This window comes from Rousettus aegyptiacus, unplaced genomic scaffold (assembly GCF_014176215.1).
Source record: "Rousettus aegyptiacus isolate mRouAeg1 unplaced genomic scaffold, mRouAeg1.p scaffold_m13_p_6, whole genome shotgun sequence".
Classification (NCBI taxonomy): domain Eukaryota; kingdom Metazoa; phylum Chordata; class Mammalia; order Chiroptera; family Pteropodidae; genus Rousettus; species Rousettus aegyptiacus.
The window spans coordinates 72352685-72379894 of NW_023416309.1; the positions used below are offsets into that span (position 1 = coordinate 72352685).

A 27210-nucleotide genomic window follows, 5' to 3' on the forward strand; every position below is an offset into this window, starting at 1 on the left:
ATCTCATAACTCAACATATAATCTGGTATACACTTTGTCATTCTTGCAACTCAGTTCCTCATTCTAGAGCAGTTCTACCCCTTCCTCCCTAATCTGTCCACTTCTGAACTATCTCCATTTTGTGGTGGAAAAGTAGGGATTGGGGAGACTAGAGTCCTTGTCTACCCTCATCAAGTCATATGACCTTAGGCTTGTCCTCCCATAGTCTTTCATGGCTCTGGTTCTTTATTTGTAAAATGGTCATATGTGGGGGTTTAGTGGTAGATGAGGAGAAATACTAGATGGTTCTGAGCTCCTTTCCATCTCTTACTATAGGCTGGAACCAGTCCTCTATGTTCACCCAAGGGTACTTTCTGTTTCTATGTCTTTGGGGAAGTTGTTTTTTCTTGGTATTTAGGGAGTCAGGAAAAGAAAACTCATTGGTGTTCACATCTCTCAAAGCCTCAGGTAGGGTTGCGGCTTTTGACCAACATAACGTACAACCTTGTGGCTGATTTTGAACGCCTCTAACAGATATTGTGACACAGAGTCCCATTCAATAGTGGAAGTGAAAATTTCAGCCTTGCTCCTTGTTAACTTTAAAATGAAGTGCTATTCTTTCATTGCACGGACTGCCTGAAGTAAAGTGCTATTCTTTTCATTGCAAAGCCAACCTTCACGCCCTCATTTTGTAAATGAGGCACAGGGATATGCAGTGACTTCCAGGATTCTGTGACCCAGCTCTTGGTTTAACAACATCCGTTACCACGTCCGTCCGTGGGGAGGGCAGGGGAGGCAAGAAAAGGGCCTTGACTCTAGGGATGACTCCCCTCTCCCTTCAGGGGCTGAAAAATGGCTGAAGTGACAGCCACTGGTGAAGGAAGGCGGTAAAGTCAGACCAGAGGCTGGAGCAGCAGTGCTGAAAGTCTGGATTGGCTGTAATTTCTAGGAAGGTTTCTGCAGAAGGGTAAGGGTCAAAGCATCCGTCTGCACAGCAGGGGTGCAGACATTTTAAATGTTAGCACCCAAAGAAAATAGAAGTAGGAGGAGGAAGTGGGGCGCTGGGTCGCAGTGACAGAAGGAAGCAGCTCGTGGGAGGTTCCCCTTTCTCTTCCTTCCCCGAAGCCCCCACCCCAAGTCTCTCTTCTGCTCCACCCACCTCTCCTGCAGGGCCAAAGCCGCGCTTCCTCTCCCTTGACGAAACCGCACCTTACTCCTGGGGGGTTTGGTGTTGGTGCTCCGTTCTGGCATCCCTCTTCCGACAGTGGCCGCCCACCCTCCAGGGCCTGTCCCTTCTGAGGGCAGACGGACTCAGAACGGGGGTTTGCTTTTTAGGCGCTCGGCGGCCTGCGGCGAGACTCTGAGGACACAGGTGCTAAGCTGGCACTTCGTGGACACTGCCCGGCCACCAGATGGCGTGAGAGGCCCGCTGGGTGGCCAACCCCGCCCACGCCCCAGCCCACGCCCCAACCTAAACGAAGCCCCGCCCTTCGGTGTGGCCCCGCCCTTGTCCCCGCCCCCAGCTCACCATTGGCGCGGAGCCTGAGCAGATGCCGGGACCTGCCTCCCAACTCCAGCCCCCGCGCAGTGGTCCTGACCGTATGCCGAATCGCAGCGAATCGCCGCTGGAGAGGGGCTCGGCGCCCGGCAGGGACTGCAGGTGTGAGACCGCGCGGCCTGGAGGGGGGTAGCTGAGGGCACGCATGGGGCTCAAGGCAGAGCTGGAGAGGGCCGGGAGCCGTCGGGGAGCAGTGGGCTCTGAGAGCGGTGGCTACAGCGAGTAGGCTGGACAGATCCTGCTGTCTAACGGCTTCGTGGACAGGGGACACTGCCGAAGCACGGGTTCCGCACACTCGCCTTCTCGATAACCCGGGAGACAGAAGGGGCGTCCCAGGGACCGTCCACTGTTATCTAGGTGGCCACTGCTGGACCGTCTCTGTGCGGTCCGAATGTGGCCGAAGCTTCCTGCCTCCTTCCCGGGCCGCCAAGTGTCTTGGGGTCAAGGAGTCTGCTCCCCTCGTCCTGGGAATTCTCTCTGTAAGCATTAGCCACGGGGTTCTTTGCCATGAAGTCCCTAAAAGTGCCTGCCTCAGCTCTCCCCTGATAGCGAGCATGGGCCCCCAGACAGTGGCTGCTCTTCTAGAAAATTGTTTGCTTGACTCTGTCAGAGGACCAATCTTTACACCCTAGCTGTCCCTTGCCTGACGCTGTGTGTGCGTGTGCGTGTGCGTGTGTGTGTGTGTGTGTGTGTGTGTGCATGTGTTTGCGCGTGCGCGTGCGTGCTGGCCCATCCCAGGCCTGGGGTAAATAAGCAAGAAGTTCAGGTCAGTATGAGGAAGGAGTTTGTTCAGAGGGAAAAGGAAGGCGAGATGAAAGCAGCAGGATGTGGTATATAGTGAGTTAACAAGCCTCTGTACTGAGAGGAGGGGTGGGTTTAGGCTAAAAGAGGGCCAAAAGTAGGCCAGGTCTGCTTCCAAGGGCCCTTTTGGATGGCCCTTCTCTTCCTCCCTCCCATGGTCTCTGTATCTTCCCGTCCAACTTTCCTTACCCCTGGTCTGGGACCATCTGGTAAGGCATTGGTTCTCAGAGCTTGTAAAACACACACATTCTCCAGGCCCAGGCCCTAGAGTACAACTTTCCAGGGGTGGGGTCTGGAATCCACATTCTAAAATTTGAATAAGCTTGGGTGATGACAATGAAGCCATTGCTTGGTGACTCTGTGTGATGTGGAAAGGAGACCTGGGTTCCAGCCAGGCCCAGCTTTGTGACCTAGAGCATCTTACTGCCCCTCTCCCAGCCTGTTTTCCTGTCTGTATAATGGACTCTAATAGAGACCTGAGGGGCTGTGGAAAAATTAATGAGAAAAGTATAGGTGTTTGAAGAAGAAGAGAGTTGGTGTCAAGGGCTTATCTGCTTCCTCAGCATGGCCACCATACTGTGGAATGGTCAAGCTCTCTCTTCCTGCTTCAGGATACCCTCACTTGCTTTTTGAAGCATAACTGGCCAGGACTGTGGGTCAGAAAGGCTTGGGTCTTTGTGTGCTGGGCCTCATAGGGATTTTAAGAGGTCCTTCTCCCTTATCTCTAGTTGAGATGGAGGGGGGGGTGGTGATTAATATCTTCTCTCCCCAAGCTGCAGTGGAAGCCACAACTTCTGCCTCCCCTGCCTGCCTGTCCTCTCTCTCATGAGTCCCTTTTGTTTCTTTCAAGAATGATAGGTAGTATTGGGCAAAAGCACGTTTGGGGTTATTGGAGGGGTTTTGATGAGGAGGCTCCAGAGTGAAGGCTGTGGAGGAGGTTAGCTGTTGGAAGATGCTCTACAGTTTCACCTTTGTCACTGATCGTGGGAGAAGAAGAGAGCCAGTAGCTGTTTTGCCTGGGCAACCTAGAGTTGGAGGCCCCAGCTTGGATTCAGCTGAGTATTCAATCTGTGCAAATTTGGACTTGGTTTTAAGAGATTCACCCCAAGGGACTAAGCTGGTGGTTCAGTAGGATCCCTGTAAACCCTAAGACTTGTTTAGCTTAGTTCTGGATGAGCTGAAAATCTTGAGAGAGGAAGCTTCTGGAGTGGCCAGATAGAGTGATCACCAGGTCAAGGAAGAAGTGTTATGTTTGATTTTTGAGCCTTTGGCATAGATGAAGGTAGGGAAGGGGGGGTGTGTGAAGAAAAACTGTATTTTCTGCCCAAGAGGAAAATGAGACATTCTCACAGCAAACATATTGCATATTAGGATTTCCATTGACTTGGAGATGTACATACTTTCACATTTTAACAACTCTGAAATCAAGATGCATCTTACTATCTATGGTATCTTAACAGCAATATTTCTTTCTTAGTGATACACAAAATGATGCGTCCTACAATTGATGACATCTTAGATTCTGTTAAACATGATGTGTGTTTTATAGATTTGGGGGGACATTTTAGATGTACACGGTACACACAGAATTATATCATTCCCATATGCAAATTTGCATACATTAATTTTCCCAGTAGCTTTACCTTCTAAACACCAAAACTTTTCACTGTATCTAGTTTTAAAGGAAATCTTATAAAATGTGTTGCTTGAATTTATAAATACAGCATATTATGTCTTATTTAATAAGTCTTTGAAAATATCACATGATTCTAACTGCTATTCTCTTTTGTACCTTGGATCCACTCAGGACACAGTTTCTGCCTTTTTCTTTCATCTTTCTTTTTGCCCTTCCTTCTGTCCTTGCCATGCCTGTTATTGTCTTACTACCAGACCGCTCGTCTTTAATCTTCATAGCCACACTTTGAAGTAGCCACAACTATTGCTCTCATTTTATGCATGAGGAAACTGAGGACCAAGCCCACATGGCTAGAAAGTGGCAGAGTTGGGATGTCTCTAGCAGGCATCTATTCTTGACCAGAGATGACTAAGCCTGAGTGGCAGATAGCATGTGCCCTTGGGTGTGAAGTGCATGCCCTGTAGGGCACAACATTTGGAGCATGAATGTGGCTGTCCATAGGTCTTTTTTGTCTGTTTTCAGGCTAGAAGCTAGGTTCTGGATAGTTGGAGTTATCCAGTTAAGTGACTTCTGGGTGAGATGTACCTATAGCAAGGTGCACCCAATAGGAATGTGAGGGCAATGAATGGGAAGAAGTGGGTGATTTTGGTGGCACAAAACAGACACTTGGTCCTTCTTGAGTCTGAGTTTACCAATTGGGGCAATAGCTTTTGGACTTTAGAGTTTGGCCTCAGTGGGAGGCTCCTGCCTCCAGCCTCTAGCCTCCAGCCTCCCCCCACTCCCGGCCCAACTCCTCTCCTGCTGTCATGGTGATGAAAGACAACAAATCAGAGCAAGTCACTTTTCAACTGCAAACCCTGCAGAGCTGCCATTGCCCTCTGGAGAAGACCAATACCCCCTAGCATGACTCGCAAGGCCTCCCGCTGTCTAGCCTGCTTCATCTTCTGAATCTCAGGCAAACCTCTGTGCCTTTGCATGTGCTATTTCTTCTCCCCACTCTCCATTGCCCTTCCTCAACCTGCCTAGTGGATCACGAATTCATCCTTGGATGCCCAGCTCAAATATTGTCATCTTCAAAGTCTTCCCCAACCCCCTCCTCACTCCACAGCACTGACTACCCCTTCCTTCTGTCCTTGCCACGCCTGTTATTGTCTTACTACCAGACCACTCGCTGTCATGGCCTATGAAGTCTGACCCACTGACTTGGTGGCTTGCTCATGATACCCTCCTGATGCTCAATGTGGCTAAGCTGTCACCATGAAACTCTCTAGGATCTCATGAGCAAGAGGTCCATGCACATCAATAGTGGAAGCTGCCTAAACACAGGACAGTGTGGGGGGAAGAAGGGTGGGGTCAGGAGGGAGTGGTGTGCTTTATATTTTCATGTACTCCAGAGTCTTCTTGCTGTTGTTGTTGATCTAGGCAAATGAGCCTGTGTGGTTTTCTTGTGGGGGCAGGGCTGGGGTGTAAGAGCTGATGGTGGCTTCTAGGCTTCTGCCTCCCAAGGAGTCAGGGAGCCTCATCGCTACCTGAATCTTCCACTCCTAGCCATAGGACCTTGGGTAAGTCCAAGTCTGGGTGTCAGTTTCCCCATCTGTATAGCAGCATGGCACCAGATGCTTTCTGTAGCCCCTTTCTAACCTCTAACATTCCATACATTGGCTCAGCACTTCAGCATGGAGCACTTTCTACGTGCCAGGCATATGCTGAACTCTAAGATCCTGAGCAAGACTTATTACCCTTCTGCCCTCTGGAAATTACAGTCTAGTAGGCTGTATCATTTAATTACAGTCATGAGAATTACGGAGTCCTGTGAGCTACGAAGTAAAGAAAATGGTAACACTAATAATAGTAATACCTAACATTTAGCAGACATGTGCTCAATGCTCTTTGGGTGCATCCTCTGAGGTATTCTTTTCAACAAGTTGGCGGGATATGCAGACTCCCTGTTCTGTGAGAATTAGATGAGGTAACTGTTAGCAAGTACCTTATCCATTATCTGGCAAAGACCATGGGCTCATCCCCTCTTCATCTCCTGCATCTCCTGCATTTCCTCCTTCTTTCTCTCCCCGGCACTGCAATGTCCAGCTTAACTACATACGTTAAGGCCATACATACTATTACAGGGTGTCTCCCTTTTCCTTTTACTGCTCATCACCAGAGAGCATGTTTCAGGGCTACTGCTGCAGGCTCCATGCTAGAGTCCCCTGCGTGTGTGCTTTCATGCTGGCCATCAGCAGCAGAAGGAGCCCCCATCCACAGAAGACCACTGCGTCGTTTGCTGGGCCTTGCTTTTGTCTCTCTCTAGCTCTCTTCTTAAAGGGTTAATAAACCTTGATCTTCTGTCTCATCTTAGAAGTCACCTGTTCAGTCCCCACATCCTTCTTCTTTATCCAAAGCTGTTGCCCCAGAACCACGAAGTCTGCAGACGTATTTTTAGGTTTTAGGTTTGAGCATTTGTTCCTGAATGGCTTGGTGGTTTTGTCTCTTGTCAGGCAGATCTTCACACAGCCACTTCCATGCAATCTAACTGAGGTGACTTGCCTCATTGTTGCATTTTCTGGGTTCGTTAGATCACATCTACACCTACAACTCTTAAAGGCAAGTTTCAAACTCTCTCTAGATAGTGTGTTGCAGGAAGCAACACCCGACGAAGGAAATTGGACGCTCAGACAACTTTGTTAGAGGAAGGAGAATTTATTAGGCTTGCGGAGCATGTGGGGTTAACAACTCCATGCAAGAGCTCGCTCTAGTTAGATTTATTACAGTTTGTATACTTCTGCAGTGTCCATGCAAGGGGCATGTGATTCCTTTGAGGTTTCACATGTGCCTCCTTACTCAGGATGGGGTGGGGGAGCTTCTGGTAGGGGCTGCAAGCAGGGGAGGAATTTCCAGACCACTGGTCTTACAGGTCGTTTGTCTTGCAACCTTGGCATTGTCAGCACTATTATAGGATTCTCGAACAGAGAGATGGGTCATTGAGGCTATAAGTAGGAAGCAACACTTGTCGATGCCGGCACCTTCTCAGCATATTCCTATCCAAAGGCTGAGCTCTAATTGTAACATGACAAGCAATTTTACACAGTCTTGATATTCCTACACAGCTACAGAGATAAGAACATTATTTGGATAGCAAGCTATGAATCAAGAGATGTGAGCTGGAGGGTTCTTGAGGTGGGGGAGGAAACTATTGGGAAAACATGTTAGCCGGAGAGCATAGGGCAGAATGCGGGGAGAGAGCAGTTTTAACTGACTGAGTTGGTTATTTCTGCAGGCCCTTTGCATTTTTTTCAGATGCCCCTTTCCTCTCTCAAGTGGGCCTCTTTGAAAAACCGATAAAAGGGACAGATCCTTCCCTTCTCCCCGAAAAGCACACATAAGTGCATGTGCATGCATGATTTCTCTCCCTCTCTCTTTTAAAGTTTTGCATAAAACTTCAGGGTCTTCTCAGACATCTGCGGTCCACTGAGGAACTCAAGTTAATAATTCCTGCACCATAAAACAGGACTTTCTCTACACCAATTTCTTTGGATGATTCCGAGCACCACTCCACATAAGTGTAAGCTATTGTCAGAGGCAAACTAGGGGTGATAATAGGTAATGGAAATATGCAGACTGCAGAGGAGGTCACTGGTGACTCACTGGTGAGATATCCAGGGAGCGTGCAGGGAACTGAGCTCCCCGACTACTCACTGAGCCACCGTCAAGCGTATGCTTCTTGGATTTCTCATCAAGTCTTGAATTCGACCCATTTCCAATTTGATTAAAGAACATTACCTTTGCTGGTGGTGTCCTTACAAGGCCCTCTGTTCTTGCCCCCAGACCAGAAAACTAGATTTAAGGCCAGAAATGAGAGAGAAAATGTGTATTTGTTACTATTCACCTCAGTAGAGATGGTCTAGGATAGAGATGGCTGCCACTACTGTTTTTTTGACACAGACATTCACAGCCTCTTGAATTCCCAGGGTCTGGCATAAGCTTAGGGCTTTGTTTCTCTGATGTGGTCATAGCTCTTGAGACCCAGTGCCTTGAAGTCAGGTACCACAAGAAGTTTGCTTTAGTTCCCTGTTGCTAAGGAATTTTAAAAGCAGGAATGGAAGTTTAGGTTGTCAAATACTTCTTTAAGCACCTACTAGGAAGTTCTTGTATTCTTTGACCCCGAGATAGATTTTTGTGATGCATCATATCCTTAACTTCCTTATATTGACCCCCTCCTTGCACTTCCGGAATAAACTCCATTTGGTCAAAATGTTTTATTCCTTTAATACAGTTAGGTTTGATTTGCTGTGATTCTATGTAGAATTTTTACATCTATACTCATAAGTGAGGTCAGCCTGTATTTTCCTTTCTGTCCTGCTGTTGCTGTCAGGTCTTGATGTGCTGGCTTTGCAAAGTGATTTTGAATGCATTTCATCTTTTGTACCAAGGGCCAGCTTATACTACAGTGGAATGATCTGTTTCTTGAAAGTTGGGTGAATGGCTCTAGTCTTTGGGTCGTCTGCTGCCAGATTCTTGGTTTCTCACTCCCTAAGCCTTCTTCTCTTCTCCGTTCCTTAGTCATCCCAAGGATACAACTATCACCTCAGTGCTCCAGAACCGAGAGCCATCTTGACTCTTGGTCCATTTCCACACCGAGCTGCTTAGAGCCATCTGGAGTGCAGTTTAATTCCAGGTACTGCATTTAGTGGGAATGCTGATCAACCACTTTATACCCAGAGAAAGGTAACCAAAATGGTGATGCTGTAATACAAAGTGATTAAAGAGGTAGAGATGTTTTCCTCTAGGAAAAGGACACAAGGGAGAAGTAACATCTATCTTCAGATATTTGAAGGGCAGCTTGCTTTGGAAAAGGTGAAGACCTACTCTGTGGGGGTCTTTCTCCAGGAAGCAAAAGAGACTAATGAAGGGAAATTGTAGGAAATAGATTACAGCTCACTACAGGGGAGATTTCAGAGAAATCCAGAGCAGATCAACCATGGAATAGGTGGCCTTGTTGGAGTGAGTTCCCTGTCGGGGGGGTGTTCAGGGAAAATACAAGTCAGATGGAGAAATGATGGTGGTGAAAATGAAGACAAAGATCACATCATTTCTAAAAGTCTCTAGTTCTCTAAACGTAGTGGCCGTGTCTGACTGGTTGTATAAAAATTGGTTGTTCTGAGAACATAATTTTAATTTAAGAAGTTCAGTGGCCTTGACTACACAAATCCCAAAGCTGGGAAGTTCCCTCACAAATCCCATAGCTCTGCTTCACTGCTCGTCCCCTCAGAGCAGGAGCACTTGGGTGTTTAGAAAATCATAGCCGTTCATGGTGAGCAACCCTGGAGTCCTCAATGGACGCAGGGACCCTCACCCCTGCCCTGTGCTGGAGCATGGGCTGTTCTTGAGGTCTCTCGTTCTTGCTCTCCCAATACCTAGTGAAGTAAACTAATTGAGCTCCACTTCAGAATTGCCTTCCTCTGTGGCTGACCCAGATAAACTCTCAGGGTCAACCTACCCAACCTGCAGGTTGAGCTGGGAATTAATGGCCTCTTGTTCTTGGGGTTTTCAAGCCAACGTTTCATAGACCTTTGCATTTTGCATTCACTTCTGTACTGACATCTTGGGAGTTTCATTCTGAGAAACCTAAAAGCTCAGAGCTTTCCTTGGCCTATTATTGTGCTTAAGAAAACATAGGGGGCTGTGTTGTGATGTTCAGACTACATGAGGGGAATAGGAGATATGATCTCTAGTCCTAACTGTCCCCTGCTTACCTCCTCATCTCTCTGAGTCTGTTCCCTCCTGGGTCAAATGGACTCTACTTTTCTGACATCTTATGAGTTTTCAAAGTCTACTCTTCAGCATTAGATTTGTAGCAGTTGGTTTGGTGGGCTGAGCAGAGAGGGGACTTACTCCTTCCCTCAAGGTGCCCATTTTATGTCAGGATGACCAGTGACTATAAATCCTTCTTCAGACCATAGTAGGGCTATGCTGTCTTCTGCCCATGCTTCTCTTTTAGATGGCTCCATCTAAGGTCATTGGTGGCTTTGTAATGGCAAATTCTAAGGGCCTTCTCCCAACCTGCATCTCTTTTTGAAGTTTCTGTAGCATTTGATGCCTAACACTTTCACCTGGAGCCTTTTTTCTCCCTACTTACACCTCCTACTGTTCCTCTGCAGACTCCTGTTCTTGCCATACTAAATACGCTTGTCTCCCTCACCCAAACCCTTGTCTCCAAGTCCGTGCTGGTTATTTTCACTATTTTGTCTTCAGTACATGTCCAGAGCCCAACTCTTCCTCCACAAAGCAGGCTTCCTCTGCAGACTTCCCCATTTTGTCTCTATTGAAACCAGACTCCCGTCGTGAAACCTTGGTGTCATCTCTGAGTCTGCCCTTCACCTTCCTATTCTCCTATCCAGCCAGTTTTTTAAAAACTAAATTCATTGGAGTGACATTGGTTAATAAAATTATATAAGTTTCAAGTGTACAATTCTATTATACAGCATCTGTATATTGCATTGTGTACTCACCACCCAAAGTCTAGTCTCCTCCATTAGCTTTGATGGTGCTTCTTTCCTCAGGGTTCTTGCTTCTCTCACTTCCCCATTCTTCATTCTGCCACCTAATTCGGCCTTCGTCATTGTATGCCTGCTCATGGGCCTTCTGGCCACGGTTTCTTCCTAGCTTTGGCAGGAGATTCTTCTTATGAAAACTCCTTCATCACCATGTTCAATAGCCTTCAATGCTGATGCACCTCATAGGGAAAGTCCAGAACCTTGGTCTTCTGTTCAAGTGTCAAAGCCAAGTCCCACTCTTTGAGTCATCTCCATGAATCTTCACCCTCTTCCCCCAGCCAGACTGCCTGACTCAGTTTCCCCAAGACTTAACATGTGCTCTTTCCTCTTCCATCCCATTCCTGATGAGGATAACTTCCCTGCCGTTTTGTCCAGCACTGACTCCCCAGTGCCTAGCAGAGCCAGTGTTGGGTGCTCCGTCGGTGTTTGCTGAATGAAAAATTGCCTAGTTGAGCAGCCAGCACAGAAGAGGCCTGGCCCTCAACTTTGGATTTTTGGGCTACCCTCCTCCGTCTGAGATCTTTCCGGGGTTCAGTCATCCTCACTCTCAGGGATTGCACCTTGCAGGCACCTCATTGGCCTTCTATGGGCATTTGAAGGGGCAGAACCATGTGTCTTTGCCCTTCAATACACAACAAGGCAAACATCCTCCTCTGGAGTGCTTTAGACCCCACGAGCCTTTATTCCTTGGGAATCCTCTTCCCATTCTCCAGGTTAGTTAGATTTATGATGAGCAGTTCTCTAAGTCTGACAGGGCTAAGACCTGGGGAACCGTCCCCAAATAAGCCACTCCCAGACTGGTGACCTCTGCTTTACAGGAGCCTGGGGAAGTATCTGTTTGCAACATAGTGTTTACAAGGCAGAGGGGCTTCCTGTCCCGCCTGCCCAGCCTGCTGTGGGGCAATCAGGAGCTCTGTTTTCAGGGGGAGTGGGTCAAAGAAATGCTTAGAGGATTTCCGGGGATTCTGCAAAGATCCCCAGGGGGGTGCCTGCCTATACTGACCCTGGAGGGAGGTCAAGGAAAATGTAGAACTCAAGTTTTTAAATTGACAGAAAATAAAGTATTACTAATAATTATTATCAATTTGCATATTGCCCTTTACAGCTTTTAAACCATTGTTCACTAATGTGGCCCTATGTGTCTAATGTAGAAGTATTTAGAGCAAAAAAAGACTCTCTCTTCTATTTTTCCCAAGCAGGGGGCATGGGAAAAAAGATAGTGTTTTGTTTTGTTTTGTTTCTTTTTGTTTTGTTTTGTTTTGTTTTGAAGGGGAGAGGAAAGAGGACTATCTAGGGTAGGGAGAGAGTGGTGGAAAGGACTTCCCTGGGGACAGAAACCTCTCATTCCAATTCAGAGTTCATCCAAGATGGAGAGTTATACCTTTTTCATACCCACCTGGGAAATGAGCTAAGGAGGCAAAGACTGGCCTCCTATTTCCTCAAAGGGCCTTGGCAGCCCTGGGGCACCCACCCATCAGCCTGGAACCACCGCTATGGCACCCACAAGAACACAAGCTTGTTTCCCAGGGACCCTTAATATCTCTGTCCCTAATATGAGCAGCTGAAAAGATCTGACAAAGTGCTTCAGGCTCTCTTGGCCTTGGGGAGAGGAATATTCCGTATTCCCTCTCTGGTGAGTGCGAAGTCCAAGAGTAGGTGATCCAAAGATGGTGCTTACCCTTACCGCCTGAATTTTAATGACCAGAGATTGTTTTCTGTGGTTAATTCTTTTTCTGAACTCGTTAGAGGAAGAATGAAGAACAAGAGCTACCCAGTTGCAGGGCAGAGGTGCAAAGGACTCCTGTGACATCAGAATGTTAGCCTGTGGGTCATGGTGTGATAATACTGTTTTGTGTAGGGAGGTTTCCCATAAAGTGCAAAAGAAGAAAAAGGAGAAGGTCATGGCCTTTTAAAGAAACTGATAATAAAAATCTCCTACATGAGAGAGATAGAGGTTGGCCTGAGGGGTGGCGTTGAGGAGGGTGATGAAAGGTTGAACATGGACGAACTTTGTGTGGAATCAAGACAACACATTTCTGAACTAGTGAGGCTAAGGAGCTCAGGTCCAAGGCATGTGAGCTGTTTGGGGATCAGGAGAGGAGGTTGTCATAGAAGATGTCTGAATCAGCTAGAAAAACAAGGCGATGGAGACTGTGAGAGTTGATAGGAGTAAGCCCTCAATGTGGGACCATATACTGGATGCAAAGGACATTGCATTCTCCCATCTCTGGCACAAGGCAATTATGGTCCAGCATTCTTCTCTGAGATGGTTGTATCTGACTGAGAATGCCCCTTCTTGGGCCATGGCTCAACTCTACTGGGTTTTCATCAAGAATATATTGAAGGTTGTAGCCTCAGCTCAGTTTCACCTTGGGTCCAGAGCTCAGTCTCCTCAGAGAGTTCTGTTCCATCCAACATTTTTAAAGGTGAAGGATTACTTCTTGTTAGTTTTGTTATTCCTAAGATCTGCTCAGTATGTGGAGGTGGGAACATCATCATTATTTTTTATAAAGACTTAAGTTTTTAGAGCAATTTTAGGTTTACAACAAAACTGAGAGGAGATTTCCCATATAACTTTGGACACCGAATATGCATAGCCTTCTCCATTATCAACATCACTCATCAGAATGACATGTTTTGTTTTTTTTTTTTAACCAAAGATGAACCTACATTGACACATCATAATCACCCAAAGTCCTTAGTTTACCGTAGGGTTTATTCTTGGTGGTGTACATTCTATGGGTTTAGATAAATGTATAATGACAAATATCCATTATAATACCATAGAGTATCTTCACTACCCTAAAATTTCTCTGTGCTCTGCCTATTCATGTCTCCCTCTCCCTCTGCCCCTGGCAATGCTTGATCTTTTTATTGTCTCCATAATTTGGGAACATTATTTTCTTTAAACTATTTAGTCTTGTTTAAGAAGGAAAAGTTTGGTAATGCCCATACTTTATTTTCACGGTGCCTTCTTATTAACCACTAAGAGATAATCTCCAATCCTTTTACCAAAACAGTACTCTCTCAACTTGAATTGCTTCACTAACTGGCCAACTCAGTTTGCTCCAAAGAATGCCTTTAAATGACTTATCTCTGCTGTTGCTGCCCCAGAGTGGGATACACAGAGGTGGGTATGCCATATAGAAAGTATATGTTACTTCTCTGGAGGGTGACTTCAGCCTTTATGAGCTGTCCCCTTACAAGGGAATTTTGGGTACACCATGTGGCCTCTATTTAAGGTCAGACCATAAAACATACTCCACAAATCTGGGGAAAATCCCACTAGCTGTATCTAAATGACACAGTAGCAGACAAACAAAAACATAATTTTGCTTCATAGATTAACTCAATGTTGACTGAAAAATTAGTATATTGGTATGTCTGTTATAGCAGAGAGACTCAAAATAATAGCAGCTTAAACAGGATAGAGGTTAATTTCTTCCTCATGTAACAGTCTGAGAATAAATGAATAAGTGATGACATCGTCATAAGTTTGGAACCTATGCTGCTTCTTTCTTGTTGCTCCTCCTTCCTCAATATGTAGTTTTTATATCATGGCCCATGCTGGCTGCTCTAGCAATTACAATTACATATGAATTCCAGCTAGCAGGAGGAGGAAAGACGAAGAGGAAGGTATGCCTCTTCCATTTAAAAGCCTTTGGAAATTGTAACTGTCAGTGTTTACTCATATTTCATTGGCTAGAATGGAGTCATATGGCCACATTTAGCGATAAGAGAATCTGAGAAATGTAATCTAAAATTTCTAAAAATATTACTATAGAAGAAGGGAGAATTAATTCAGAAGGAAAATATATATATATATATATAAAGATTTTTTTCATCTCTTCTGTTGTGCAATAAGCATGCCTTCTAAGTTCTATTGAAAACTATTCATAAAAAAAATGGCATGCTATACCAAAAGATGGAATCAACCCAAAATATCTATCTATGGATGAATCTGTAAACAAAATGTGGTGTATACATACAAGGGAATAATATTAATTACCCTTAAAAAGGAAGGAAATTCCAACACATACTACAACATGGAAGAAACTTAAAGATGTTATGCTTAGTGAAATAAGTTAGACACAAAAGGACAAATACTGTATGATTCCACTTATATTAGGTACTTATGAGTCAAACTCATAGAGGCAGAAAGTAGAATGGTGGTTACAGTGGGCTGGGAGGAGGGAGAATGGGGAGTTAATGTTTAATGGGTACCAAGTTTCAGTTTGGGAAGATGAAAGAGTTCTGGAGGTAATGGTGGTGATGGTTGTATAACAGTGCAAATGTCCTTAATGCCACAGAATTGTACATTTAAAATGGGAAACTTATGTTGTTTATATTTTGCCACAATTTTTTAAATTAAAAGATTCAAAAACAGAGTTCTCTGGCATTTTAGGAGAGATGTCCCCACAGATCAAGACCCTCGACACGCTCTGGGTGGGGTCATTAAGCCAGTAGTGAATCCATCTGTCTGTGTTACCATTCTGCTCACATTTTTCTGCATGATCATGAGACTAGAGTAAGGTTTCCTAAATTTCAGGTATGCTCTTTTTGTGGCATTTTTGTGTATTACCTGTTCAGTTAGTGAATCCATTCTTGCCTCTGGTGGTCCCTAGATCCCTTGCTGAGTGTTCACGAACTGTTTCTTACTATGTGTAGAGAATGTTGCCAGGGGGCTGGTGGGCTCAGAGACTGTAGTTCCCAAGATTTTACTTTTTCGTGTTCTCTGAAATTGGGACAGCCTTTTCTAGTGTCGGTCTCCATTTTTCTCTATCTCACTCTCTGTCTCTCGTGTACGTCTTTCATTTTCTCTGATTCTTCAGAGATTATCAGTAGCAGTTCCCTTTCACAACCTCAAGTTTCTTTATGACTCTGAGATGCATTTATCCTCATCTGCAACCCTCAAATTGTCTTCAGCAGCGAACTCCCTGTTTGACTTCAGGGCCCTCTCTGTTCGACCTTCTCTCTCAGCCTCCCTCTCATCCCCTTGCTGTTGTTGACTTCTAAATCCCCAAGCTGATGCATCATTCACCAGTCGAACTTTTGGCAATAGCTCCACATGGTCCTTGAGTAAACCCTTAAGCACTTTGCTTGGCATATAAAGCCATGTGCAATCTGCCACCCCAGCCCGTGCAGCTTAATCTCCAGCTGTGCCCCATGTCATACTTTATCCTGCACTGGGGCTGAACACCTGGCTGTTTCCTCAAGGAACCATGCTGGCTCATGCCTCTTGCCTCTGTCCATTTCCCCACCACCATGCCTGAATCCTGGGGCAACTTCTCCTTCCCAAAAAGTTATCTCAGGAGTGATCCTCTTGGAGAAGCTTTGCTAATTGATTTCCTCCTTCCTCCAAGTTTCTATTGCACCTGTCCCATATTAACCTCCACTGGAATGCCTTACCCATTGGGTAGTGTCTGGTTTGAAGGTTATTTTGAATGATGCTGCTGTGAAATTTCTGGCACATGTCTTTTGAGTTCATGTCCTAGGAGTACATTCCTAGGAGTGGAATTGCTGTATCATGGGGTACGCAGTTTTAGTGGGTACTGCTAAATTGTTTTCCATTTGGAAATTGGCTATACTAGATTACACTCCCACCTGCAGCTGTGAGGGCTTCACATCCTCACAAACAGTGTTTTCCTCTTTTTCATTTGAGCCATTCTGGTGGGTGTATATCACATCATGGTTTGAATTTGCATTTACGTAATGACTAATGAAATTGAGCACCTTTTTATGTTTATTGGCCATTTGGATATCTTCTTTTGTAAACAGTCTATTCAAGCCTTTTGCCCATTTTTCTATCTGGTTGTCTGTCTTTTTTGTATTTACTGTGGTTCCTAATACTCCTCTCAGGAGCCCATCTTTCCCTCTAGCCATGAGCTCCTTGAGATTTCTGGACCTCCCCCCGCCCCCGCCAATAAAGTCCCTCAAATAATAGACCCTCCATGCACATCTGCTTTTGACTCAATAAACTATCTTTGATCCATACTTTCTAGTAGGGTAATCATCCTCCTGGAGGAAAAAGATGGAGGAAATAGCATAGGAGCAGTTCCGTTCTCTCTTGGGCATCTGTGACTACTGCCCCACCTGTCTTGAGTAGTTAGCCAAATCTCTCCAAGTTTAGGCTCTGAAAATAACTCTATGGACCCTTCTTTATGTCTTCAGTGTTCTTCTCAAGCCTTCCTTTTGTGACCTGCTCACTCTCGCTCTTTCATGTCCATTTTTATTTGGAACTTCACTCCTATCCTCTGTACATGCCCCAGGAAGTCATGCTAACCCTCTGCATTCTCATGAAACTCTGTGACTGTGCCTTTAGAATTTAATTTTCAGAGTCTTCTTTTTCCTTTTAAGCCATCCTTTCTGATTCCTGGCCTCTTAGAAATCTGCTTTCTTAAAATCTCAGTTATATGTCTTACTGTGTCTAGCATTTTCTCCCATGATTAGTCCAAACTTTGGCGTGATGTGGTCATTTTCTCCTTATCTTCCCCTCATCCTGTTTTACAGACTTTTAGTTATTCTTGGTCAGAATCAAAGACAAAAAAATGAAATAGTTTTCCTCATTGCTTCCTAAACCTTCCAACACATGAGATGATCAGAGGAGCGAGTGTTTATCAGACAGCCTTGTTTTAAAATAATGAGACTTCCAGCTACTGTCCAGGTGAAATGCTGCATCCCTAGGCTTTGCCATGGGTCAGTTTTATGATTCATATGAGAAAAGCGACATCCCTATTTCAGTGAAGCTCTCTGTGTATGATCCCACGTGCTTCTCTCCTCTATCTTCCTTCAAACCTCTGTATCAGATACTTATTCATTCATTCATTCATTCATCCATCCAGCAAATATGTACCAGGAACTCTTCTAAGCCCTCATGGAGTTTACAATTTGATGGGGCTGGAGAAGAGAGACAGATAATAAACATGATAAATAATAAGAAACAATATTTCGTGTGTCAGTTGCTGTCAGAGGGATAGAGAAATAAAGCACGATGTACCAGAGGTGGGGTTTGCCAGAAGGCCTTGTTGAGAACATAACATGAAGACTGGAAAGAGGTGAAGCAACAAGCCCCGTGGACATCTGGGAGAAGAGCGCTGCAGGCAGACAGAAGAGCGAGTGCAAAGATCCTGAGGCAGGAGCGTGCCTGGCGTGTTGCTGTGGTCATTCTAGTCCTTAGAAAGTGGCAACTTCCATGTTGGCACCAGTGGAGCTCAATATCTGAAATGAAAGATAGTGTATTAGTCATCTTTGGATCTACCACAGCATCCAGCAAATTATCTTGTGGTCATATTCACTCAATAAGAAAACTTTGAGTCAATGAATTTAGGTTGGAAAACCTCTAAAGGCCCTTTCACCTCGGAATTGCTGTGATTATATGAGCTTCCTGACACCCATTTCTGAGCAGCTTTCTCTCTGAACACATGGTCGGTGGCTCCTGGCCCTGTGGCCTGGTGTCTGTCAAGGTGTGAGGCCTACACCAAGTACATATGTTCCGGATACTATTGCTATGTAACAAATTATCCAAAACAGTGGTAGAAGACTGTAGTTATTTTAGTATGCTCATGGATTCTGTGGGCATTTGGGCAGGGAACAGTGTCTGCTTTGCACCCTGTTCAGTGTAAACTCTCAAGGTAAGGTGGTTGCTGGGTCCAGCAGCCTCCTTTCTCCCACTGCTTGCCACCTGTATGGATGAGGTCCTCGAGGCATGGGGAAGGTGGGTTGTCAGCCACGGAGCAAGCTTGTCTGTGTTCAGCATTGTCTGGGAAGGCTTGTACAGCTGGGGACTAGAACTGTAGTCAGAGTGCCTACACGGACCTCTCCATGCGGCTTGGGCTTCCTCGCATCATGACAACATTCAGATGGATGGTCAGATTACTTACAGGACAACTCAGAGCTCCAAGTAAAAGTGTTAGCAAATGAGACAGTAGCTTCATCACCTTAATGACCTAGCTGGGAAAGCCGCACAGTGTCACCTCTATTGTAATCTATTGGTTGAAGCAGTTACAAGCCTAGCCAGGTTTATGGGGAGGGGAATTCTATTCTACCTCTTTATGGGAAAGTAGCAAGGCTGCACTGTAGAAGAGGTTGTGGTATGGGAAATGTGACCATCTTTGGGAAATGGAATCTCATAATGTACCTTTTATTTCCCTGGAGAGAATTTCTCATTTTGTATTGTTGCTGGGCTGTGGGGATTTTCAGATGTCTACTTTGCACCCTGTCCAGTGTAAACTCTCAGTGTAAGATGGTTTCTGGGACCAGTGGCCTCCTTCCTCCCACTGCTTTTCCCCTATATGGATGAGGTCCCCTAGGCGTGGAGAAGGCAGGCAGTCAGGCACAGAGCAGGTGCTCTGTAAGAGTACGTACACCCCTGGGGCATAGCAGATGACAGAGTGTAATTGTTATTCTTTTACTAAGTGTAATTAATAATGGTCTCAGGGTGGAGAATGTCCTTGTTCTTAAGGGACGCATGCTAAAATATTAGAACGAACCATACGAATTTGCTAATATGTGCTCCTGTTTAATATGATTCAGTCTATTTTTTTGGTCATAATACCTGCAACTTGCAACTTACTTTCAAGTGGTTCAGCACAATGTGTGTGTGTGTGTGTGTGTGTGTGTGTGTGTGTGTGTGTGTGTATGTTATTGATCTGAGGATATGGTCTGCCCACTGGAGTAACAGCCAAACAGGAATAAGGCTACAGGCAGGTAGAGGCTGAGCTCTCTGTCTCCCTTTAGTCCATCTATGACTCCTATCTACAGCCTGCCTCCTGACCTTGCCTCCAGGGAGGGTGTGTGCTGATGAGGCTCAGTGGGGCCTCAGCAGGCTGGGTCTCTATAGGCCCAAATTCCCCCAGCCTGAATGGGTAAGATAATATAGCTCAACAGCTCAGTTTTCTAGGTGGACAAGCCCCTGGCTCTCTGTCAGGAAGAGTGGGCAGGGAAGGCATTGGTGAGGCAGCAGGACTGGGGAGCGGCATTTCTGAGAAGGAGGCTCTGGTTACCAATGAAAGAGGGAAGAAGGCGCAGGGTGGGGTGGAGCTGGAAACAGAGATGGGCTCTTCTGGGGGCAGCTGTGTATTCCTGGAAGGGGCTGGGTGAGCAGAGGCAGGGTGTGGTTCTTGGGGAGGCTGTGAGAGGAGCAGGTGGCTGAAGTGAGAAGGGGTGGGGGTCCTGGGCTGAGGAGACTTAACAATCTTCAGTCCCAGCTCTGGGGTCTACCAATTTCTCCAGGGGCTATTGAAAGAGCCCAGGACCCTGTGAGACCCTAGCAGCAAGAGGGAGAGAAGCTGAGATGGGGTGGGGAGGGATGGTGGTCAGGGGCCCACTTGTGAGGAGGGGCAGGGTGTCTTGTCCTTCCTGGGCTGTCTAATCCCAGGCATTCAGGACATCTGGCACCACTGGGCCTCCCTGGAACCCCCAAACCTTGCTGGCTGGAAATTCTCAGAGAATTCAGATGAGCCTGGGGAAGCTCATTCTTGTGAATCTTCAAAAGGGTCATCTAAGCACCAGGGAATCTTCTTGCTTTCCCGGGGGTCCTGAGGATACTGATGGAGCAGGCAAGCAGTGGCTCCCCAAGCGTTACTGGCCCGTGCCCCTGCGCCTCTTCAAGCTGCAGACCTTTCGGAGACTCCGCCACATCCTGTGCCCGGTCCTGCCGTGTGCTCTCGAAGCACAGGCCAGATGTGCAAATTCTGCGGCTGTGCCCAGGGCTGAGCAGAGCACGACTTGCTTTTCTTGGAAATCATTGGTGATTTGTTAGAAAAACAGGAAACATTGGGGCTGCCGGTGTACATTTTGACTTTTTTGTTTTTGTTTTTGAACCCCTTTCATCTGTCTCAGCCTCAGGACATTTTTTGGGTATTTCTGCTCTGCCCTGCCCTTCAAGCCTCCTCCTTATCAATCTACCCCCTCCCATGCATCCTCTGTTGTCTCTGTTCCTCTTGCCTCTGTCACCTTCTCTCCCCACCCCAATCACTGCTGTGTTGAGGAGGCAGGTCTGGGGAACCATGGAAACAGGTGTCATATCTTGGTGACATATGTAACTTGGGGCATGTGCTTCTGTGGAGTTGGGCTTCCCTGCACCTGTCATTCTCCCCCCACCCCGTGCACCCTACACCTTTATCACAGTGGTTAGACAGGAAGCAGAGTGGTCTTCAAGCACCAGGACTTGCTGCAGCTGGGGCAGCTGTCCTGGGGGTGATATGGCTGGGAAGGGAAATCCTTCATCCCTCTTAGGTCAGACTGGAGCTGGAGGGGCCTTCAGAAGTCACTTCGTCTATGGAGACACTGAGGTTGAGGGAGGAGGAAGACTCTCTAAGGGCCTCAAATTGGATGCCTTGATTAGAGAAGAGGAATGGGAAGTGGGTGAGGAAATCTGAGCTAAGCTCTGGCCCTGCCCCAGACCATCCATTCCCTAGCTGTCTCAGAAATGCGCCAGGTGGGGCAGGGGGTGGGGTGGGAACTGTGTTTATTTTGTGCCTTGGGTCTTCGGTAAAGTGCAGAAAGCACTGCTGCTTCTTGATGCTCCTTGGAGAGTCTTTCCTGGTTCTCATCGTGTTGGAGGTGAACTGTGAACATATCCAGTGGTTGGTCTGAGCGTGTAGTCAATCAAGCCTTCTTGCTGTCCATTCCCCACCCTATAATGTGCCAATGTGGAGAGGCCTGTCTCCCATTTTATGGGCAAAGAAATAGATACAGAGAGGTTTCGTGGCTTAACCTATTGTTCTCCCCAAGCCAGCTCCCACAAGGCAAGAAGGCCAGTGGCTCTCTGCACAAGGAGCTGCTGTCCCCCCAGCCCTCACCCGCACCCCCTTGCTGGGCTGTGCCCTGGGCCTTCATTCAGTGCCTCTGCACCACACCTTCAGCTGGGGCCTCCCCCTCTCCCAGGGGAACCGCTTTAGGGGCTGCCCTTCTGAAGTCATTTGAGAAGTCTGATATGAGAGATGAGAAACTCCCCAAACCTCACAGGGGATTGTTTTAAAAGATATTTAACTGTCTAGAGAGAGAGAAGATGTGTAAGACTAAGACTGAGTTGGGGACCAGCTTGAGAAACTAAAATACATTTAGGGAGCGTCCCATAAAAGAAGTGGACTTGAGGAATTCTGGATTAGGGAGGGAGAGTGGGCAGGAAGGTGACCCCTCCTCACTCCAGGACTCCTGAATATAGTAGACATCTGAAGGTACCAAAAGGCCCTGTGAGGGGTGAGATTTTCCTCCTCTTTCTGCTTATGTTCCCATTTCTTTGGATGGCAGAGACACTTACCAGGGATTCGTGGGCTCGGATGGGAAACATGACATCTTTATTTGCATTCACCTCTAAATGAACTTCAGTGTTTCCTTCCATCATGAATGTAGGCAACAAACCATAGTCATATTACTAGCACCTGTGACTTGGTCCAGATGTTTTGTTATCCAGATGTTTTCATATCACTTTGTAGTTGTGCAGGTACCACAACTGTCATTTATGTTTTTTACTACCTCAAAGTGATAGTAGTAATTACACCCACTGCTGGATTTTATTTAATATGTTAATGAAAAGTGCATATATTAACATTTCACAAATCTGATTATTAAAAAAATGGATAATTATATATCAGTGTAATTTACTTCCTCTGCAGTCTGATGTATTTTATTTCATGCATTTAAAACTGAATGTTATCCTGGAGAGGGGTCTAAAAACTTCTCCAGATTGCCAAATGTCTAGAGCAAAAAAAAGTTAGGAATTCCTGCTACTAGAGCAATTAGATAAAAAATTCTAGGTGTTACCTGACAGCTAAGGAGGGCTTTGGTGTTAGGCAGATCTGAGTTGACATCCTTGCTGCAGACCCTGAAAAAAGTGATTTGAGCTCTCAGAGCCACAGTTTCCTTATGTGTAAATGGGGATAAAAAGTCTACTCTGAAGGATCATTCCATATGCAAGTACCTGTGTGGTCCGGTGCCTGTCAAGAAGTGGGAACTTCATCATGGGTAGTAGCTTACAGCCGTGGCAGCAGTTTACTTAAGCCCGCAATACTCCAGCAGAACTGTTTTTTATTAAAAGAGGAAACTCAAGGCCAAGTTAATTACTTACTGTCCCTCACACAGAAGGGAAAACTACTGGGACGACATCTCTTATCCCTTTCTTTGGCTCTGGGCTGGTAGCCCCCAGGTATCCGATATGAATCTATAAGAAAGAGCCATGGTATTTCCGTACAATGAAATATTATTCAGTCATAAAAGTACTGTTACATGCTACAACATGGGTGAACCTAGATAACATGCTAAGGGGAAAAAAAGATGCCAAAGACCACATATTTTAGAATTTCATCTTATATGAAATGTTCAGAATAAGGAAATTTATAGGAACAGAGCATAGATTAGTGGTTGCTGCATGGTAAGGAGGGGGAGGATGGGGAGTGACTGGTAATTGGGGGGTGATGGAAATGTTCTAGATTTAAGTCATGGTGATTGTTGCACAGCATAGTGAATATGATAAAAATTCCTGGAGCACATACTTTAAAGTGGTGAAATTTATATTATAGAATTATATATAAATTTAAAAAGTTAAAAACCACTATCAATTCCATGGACGTAACAAAAAATATTGAAAGCAAATCTATGCCCACAAATTTTGTAACTTAGGTGGAATGGACCAATTACTTGAAAGACACAATTTATCAAAGCTCGCATGATATACATGAATCTATTAAAGAAATTTAATCAATTATTAGTAACTTTTCAAAACAGAAAGCACTAGCATCAGATATTTTCACTGGTGCATTTGACCAAACATTTAAGGAACATATGATGCCAATTCTCTACAATATATTCCAGAAAATAGAAGCAGGAGAACACTTCCTAAAACATTCAATGAGGTCTGTGTTACTCTAATACCAAAATCACCAAAGATATTGTGAGAAAGGAAGACTACAAACCAATATCTTTCATGAACATAGATGTAAAAATCCTCAACAGAAGTTTAACAAATTCAATCCAATAATGTATAAAAATAATTATATGCCACGACTAAGGGAGATTTATTCCTGGTATGCAGTCTGCTTCAACATTTTAAAGTCAATTAGTCTAATCCATTACATCAACAGGATAAAGAAGAAAAATCATATGATCATCAATTGATACAGAAAAAGTATTTGACAGAATCCAACATGATTCATCATAAAATCTCTCAGCAAGCTAGGAATAGAGGGGAAACTAGTTTAAAAAACTAGTTAAAGAATATCTACAAAAATCCTACAACCAACATCATACATATGATGAGAAACTAGATGCTTTCTCCCTAAGATAGGAACAAGGTAAAGATGTCCCCTTTCATTCCTCTTATTCAACATTGTACTAGAAGCCATAGCTAATGCAATAAGACAAGAAAAGGAAATAAAAGGATTGGGAAGAAAGAAATGAAACTACTTTTGTTTATAGGTGATATGGTTGTCTATGTAGAAAATCCCAAAGAATTGACAGAAAAAACTCCTGGAACTAATAAGCAATAATGGGAAGGTTGAAAGGTACGAGATTTATATAAAGAAATCTATTGTTTTCAAATATGACAGGAATGAGCTATTGGCATTTGAAATTAAAAAAAAAAATACATCATTTACATTAGTACCAAAAAAGTTAAATACTTAAGTGTAAATCTAACAAAATATGTGCAAGACATATATGAAGACTACTTCAAAACTCTGACGAACAAAGTCAAAGAAGATCTAAATAAATGCAAAGATATTCCATAGTCATGGAGAGGCAGACTCAGTATTGTTACCATGCCAGTTCTTCCCAGCTGGATCTATAACAGATTCAATGCCATTCCTCTCAGAATCCCAGAAAATTACTTTGTCTATGTCAACAAACTGATTCTAAAGTTTACATGGAAAGGCAAAAGACCAAGAATAGCCAAAACAATCTTGAAGTAAAAGAATAAAGTTAGAGAAAGGCTATTACCTGACTGTAAGTCTTACTATAAAGTTACAGTAATACAAACAGTGTGGTGTAAGTGATAGAATAGGCAAATAAATCAATGGGACAGAATAGAGAGCCTAGAAATAGACCTACACAAATATAAGCAACTGATCTTTGACAAAGTAACAAAGGCAATTCAATGGAGACAGGATAGTTTTGTTTTGTTTTGTTTTAAACAAACAATGCTGGAACAACTGGTATCGATAGCAAAAAGTGAATTGATACACTAACCTTAAACCTTTCACAAAAATAAACTCAAAATAGATCATAAACCTAAAGGTAAAATGCAAAACTATAAAACTTCTGGAAGATGACAGGAGAAAACCTGGATGGCTTTGGAGATCTTAGGTATAACACCAAAAGCATAACCAATGAAAGAAAATTTTAATGAGCTAAGTTTTGTTAAAATTAAAAACTTCTGCTCCATGCAGAACACCATTAAAAGAATGAAAAGAGAAGCCACAGACTGGAAGAAAGTATTTACAAAATATTTATCTATAAAGGACTTGTATTCAAAACATACAAAGAATTTTTAAAACTCAACAATAAGAAAATAAGTAGCCCGATTTTAAAAAGTAGGCAAAAGATCTGAATCATTCACCACAGAAGATATACAAATAGCAAATAAGCATATTAAGAGATACTCAACATCATATGTCATTAGGGATTGGAAGTTAAAACGACAATGAGATACCGCTATATCTGTATCTATTAAAGAAATGCAATCTATTATTAGTAACCTTCCAAAACAGAAAGCACCAGGACCAGATGTTTTCACTGGTAAATTTTAGTTTACTTATTAGAATGGCTAAAATCTAAAACACTGATAACTACAAATGCTGATGAGGATGCTGATTCATTGCTGGTAGGCATGCAAAATGGCATAGCTGCTTCAGAAGACAGTTTGGCAGTTTCTTAGAAAGCTAAGAAGTCTTGCCCTATGATCCAGCAATCATGGTTCTAAGTGTTTACCCAAATGCATTGAAAACTTTATTCCACACAAAAACCTGCACATGACTGTTTATAGCAGCTTTATTCATAATTGCCAAAAATTAGAAGCAACCAAGATGTCCTACAGTAGGCGAATGGGTAAACAAACCATGGTACATCCATAGAATAGAACATTATTTAGTGATAGAAAGAAATGAGCTATTAAGCCATGAAAGGACATGGATGAACCTTAAATGCATGTTACAAAGTGAACAAATCTAGTCTGAAAAGTCGACATAATGTGTAATGCCAGCTGTGTGACATTCTGGAAAAGGCAAAATCATAGAGACCGTAAAAAGATCCATGGTTGCCAGTGGGTGGAGAGAGGGGAAGGTATTGTGTGATGTTGTAATGGTGGATACATGATGTTTTGTTTTTGACAAAACCTGTAGAACTGTACAGCGCAAAGAGTCAACCCTAATGTAAACTGTGGGCTTTAATTAATACTATTGCAGCAATATTAGCTCATCAATTCTAACAAATATACCACACTAATGGAAGATTTTAATAATAGGGGAAACTGTGAGTGGGAGAGGCAGGTGGGAGGTGCAGAAGGAGTGTATGGGAACTTTACTTTCTGTTCAGTTTTTCTATAAACCTAAAACTGCTCTAAGAATTAAAGTTAATAAAAAGAAAAAAATTTATTTATCTTCTTACATCAACTGAAATCCAGCTCTGAGCCCCATCCACCCTGATGGGAATTATCTATGATCTCAGAGTTTTCTACTTTCCTGACACAACCTTCCCCAAGGTGGTTGCCTTATAAGTGTAGGGACAGAGTGAAGGAAGAGGACAATGTACAGAAAGAAAGAAATTAGTAGCACCATACGTTGTCCTGTAGTCATACACTGTGGCCTGAGGAACAGCTCCTAGAAAGCATGAGTTCTGACCTGTATCCCTTCCTTTGGCCTCTGGCAGAGGAAATACAGGAGGAAGCCAGTTCTCCCAGTCAACCTGCCCACACCGTGGGTGGCCAAAAATGACTCGTTCAACACCTCCAAGGGCTGACTCACTGGGAAGTTACAACAGACGTGATTTCCCCTTGAGGCCTGAGGAATCTCCCCTATTGCTCGTATGGTCATAACATCATGGCTACATATTTGGGTGGGGCTTTTGGTTTGCATAGCACACTTACTTGCACACTCATGTAACTGTCCAGGGAGAATCCGGCAGTGCCCTGTGCTTGACACTGGGGTTAGAACTGTTTGCATAGTGGACAGGTTATTGTCAAAGCTGAAAGTCCAGTAGAGGAAACAGTTACAAAGTAGGTAAAGGGGAAGCAAAGAGGGTGGGGTGGGCACCTAACCCAACCTGGAGTCAGGAAGCCTTCCCTCAAAAAGTGACCTTGTAAATGGAAGACGAAAAAAAATGCATATTAGGAGCCTCATCCAAAGCAGCAGAAGATGGTGGAAATGTTTCAGGCAGGAAGAGGTTCATTTTGGAGAGGAAAGGTAAAGGCATGAGACTGGTCAAGGGGGAAGGGCCCAGACTTCTCAGGGTCATGTAAAGTGGGTTAGGGGGTCAAACTTTGTCCTAAGGCATTAGAAAACCATTAGAAAGCTTTAAGTGGCAAGGGGGGATGACAATCAGATGCACTTTTTTTGGAGACGACTCTGCGTATAACAACGTCTACGCTGTGATCCCATGAACATGTGTGTGGGTACGTATGCAGGCATATAAATGCATTAAAAAGGACTGGAAGGATAAGAGGCCAAATTGAGGTGGAGAATGTGTGTGTTTGT

At 44.5% G+C, this 27210-nt stretch overlaps 1 protein-coding gene across 5 annotated transcripts in view; it reads left to right on the forward strand.

Annotated features, from left to right (window-relative positions):
• The first annotated feature begins 1505 nt into the window (after positions 1–1505).
• PIK3R5 (phosphoinositide-3-kinase regulatory subunit 5) overlaps positions 1506–27210 on the forward strand; it is a 70700-nt gene continuing 44995 nt past the window's right edge. For 3 of the 5 annotated variants that reach the window (XM_016154673.2, XM_036222544.1, XM_036222543.1), the window contains exon 1: positions 1506–1639. The gene's annotated coding sequence lies outside the window, so the exon portion shown is untranslated. Of the gene's footprint in view, positions 8647–27210 lie in introns of all 5 variants that reach the window. The other 2 variants (XM_016154672.2, XM_016154677.2) reach the window with 2 other exon arrangements.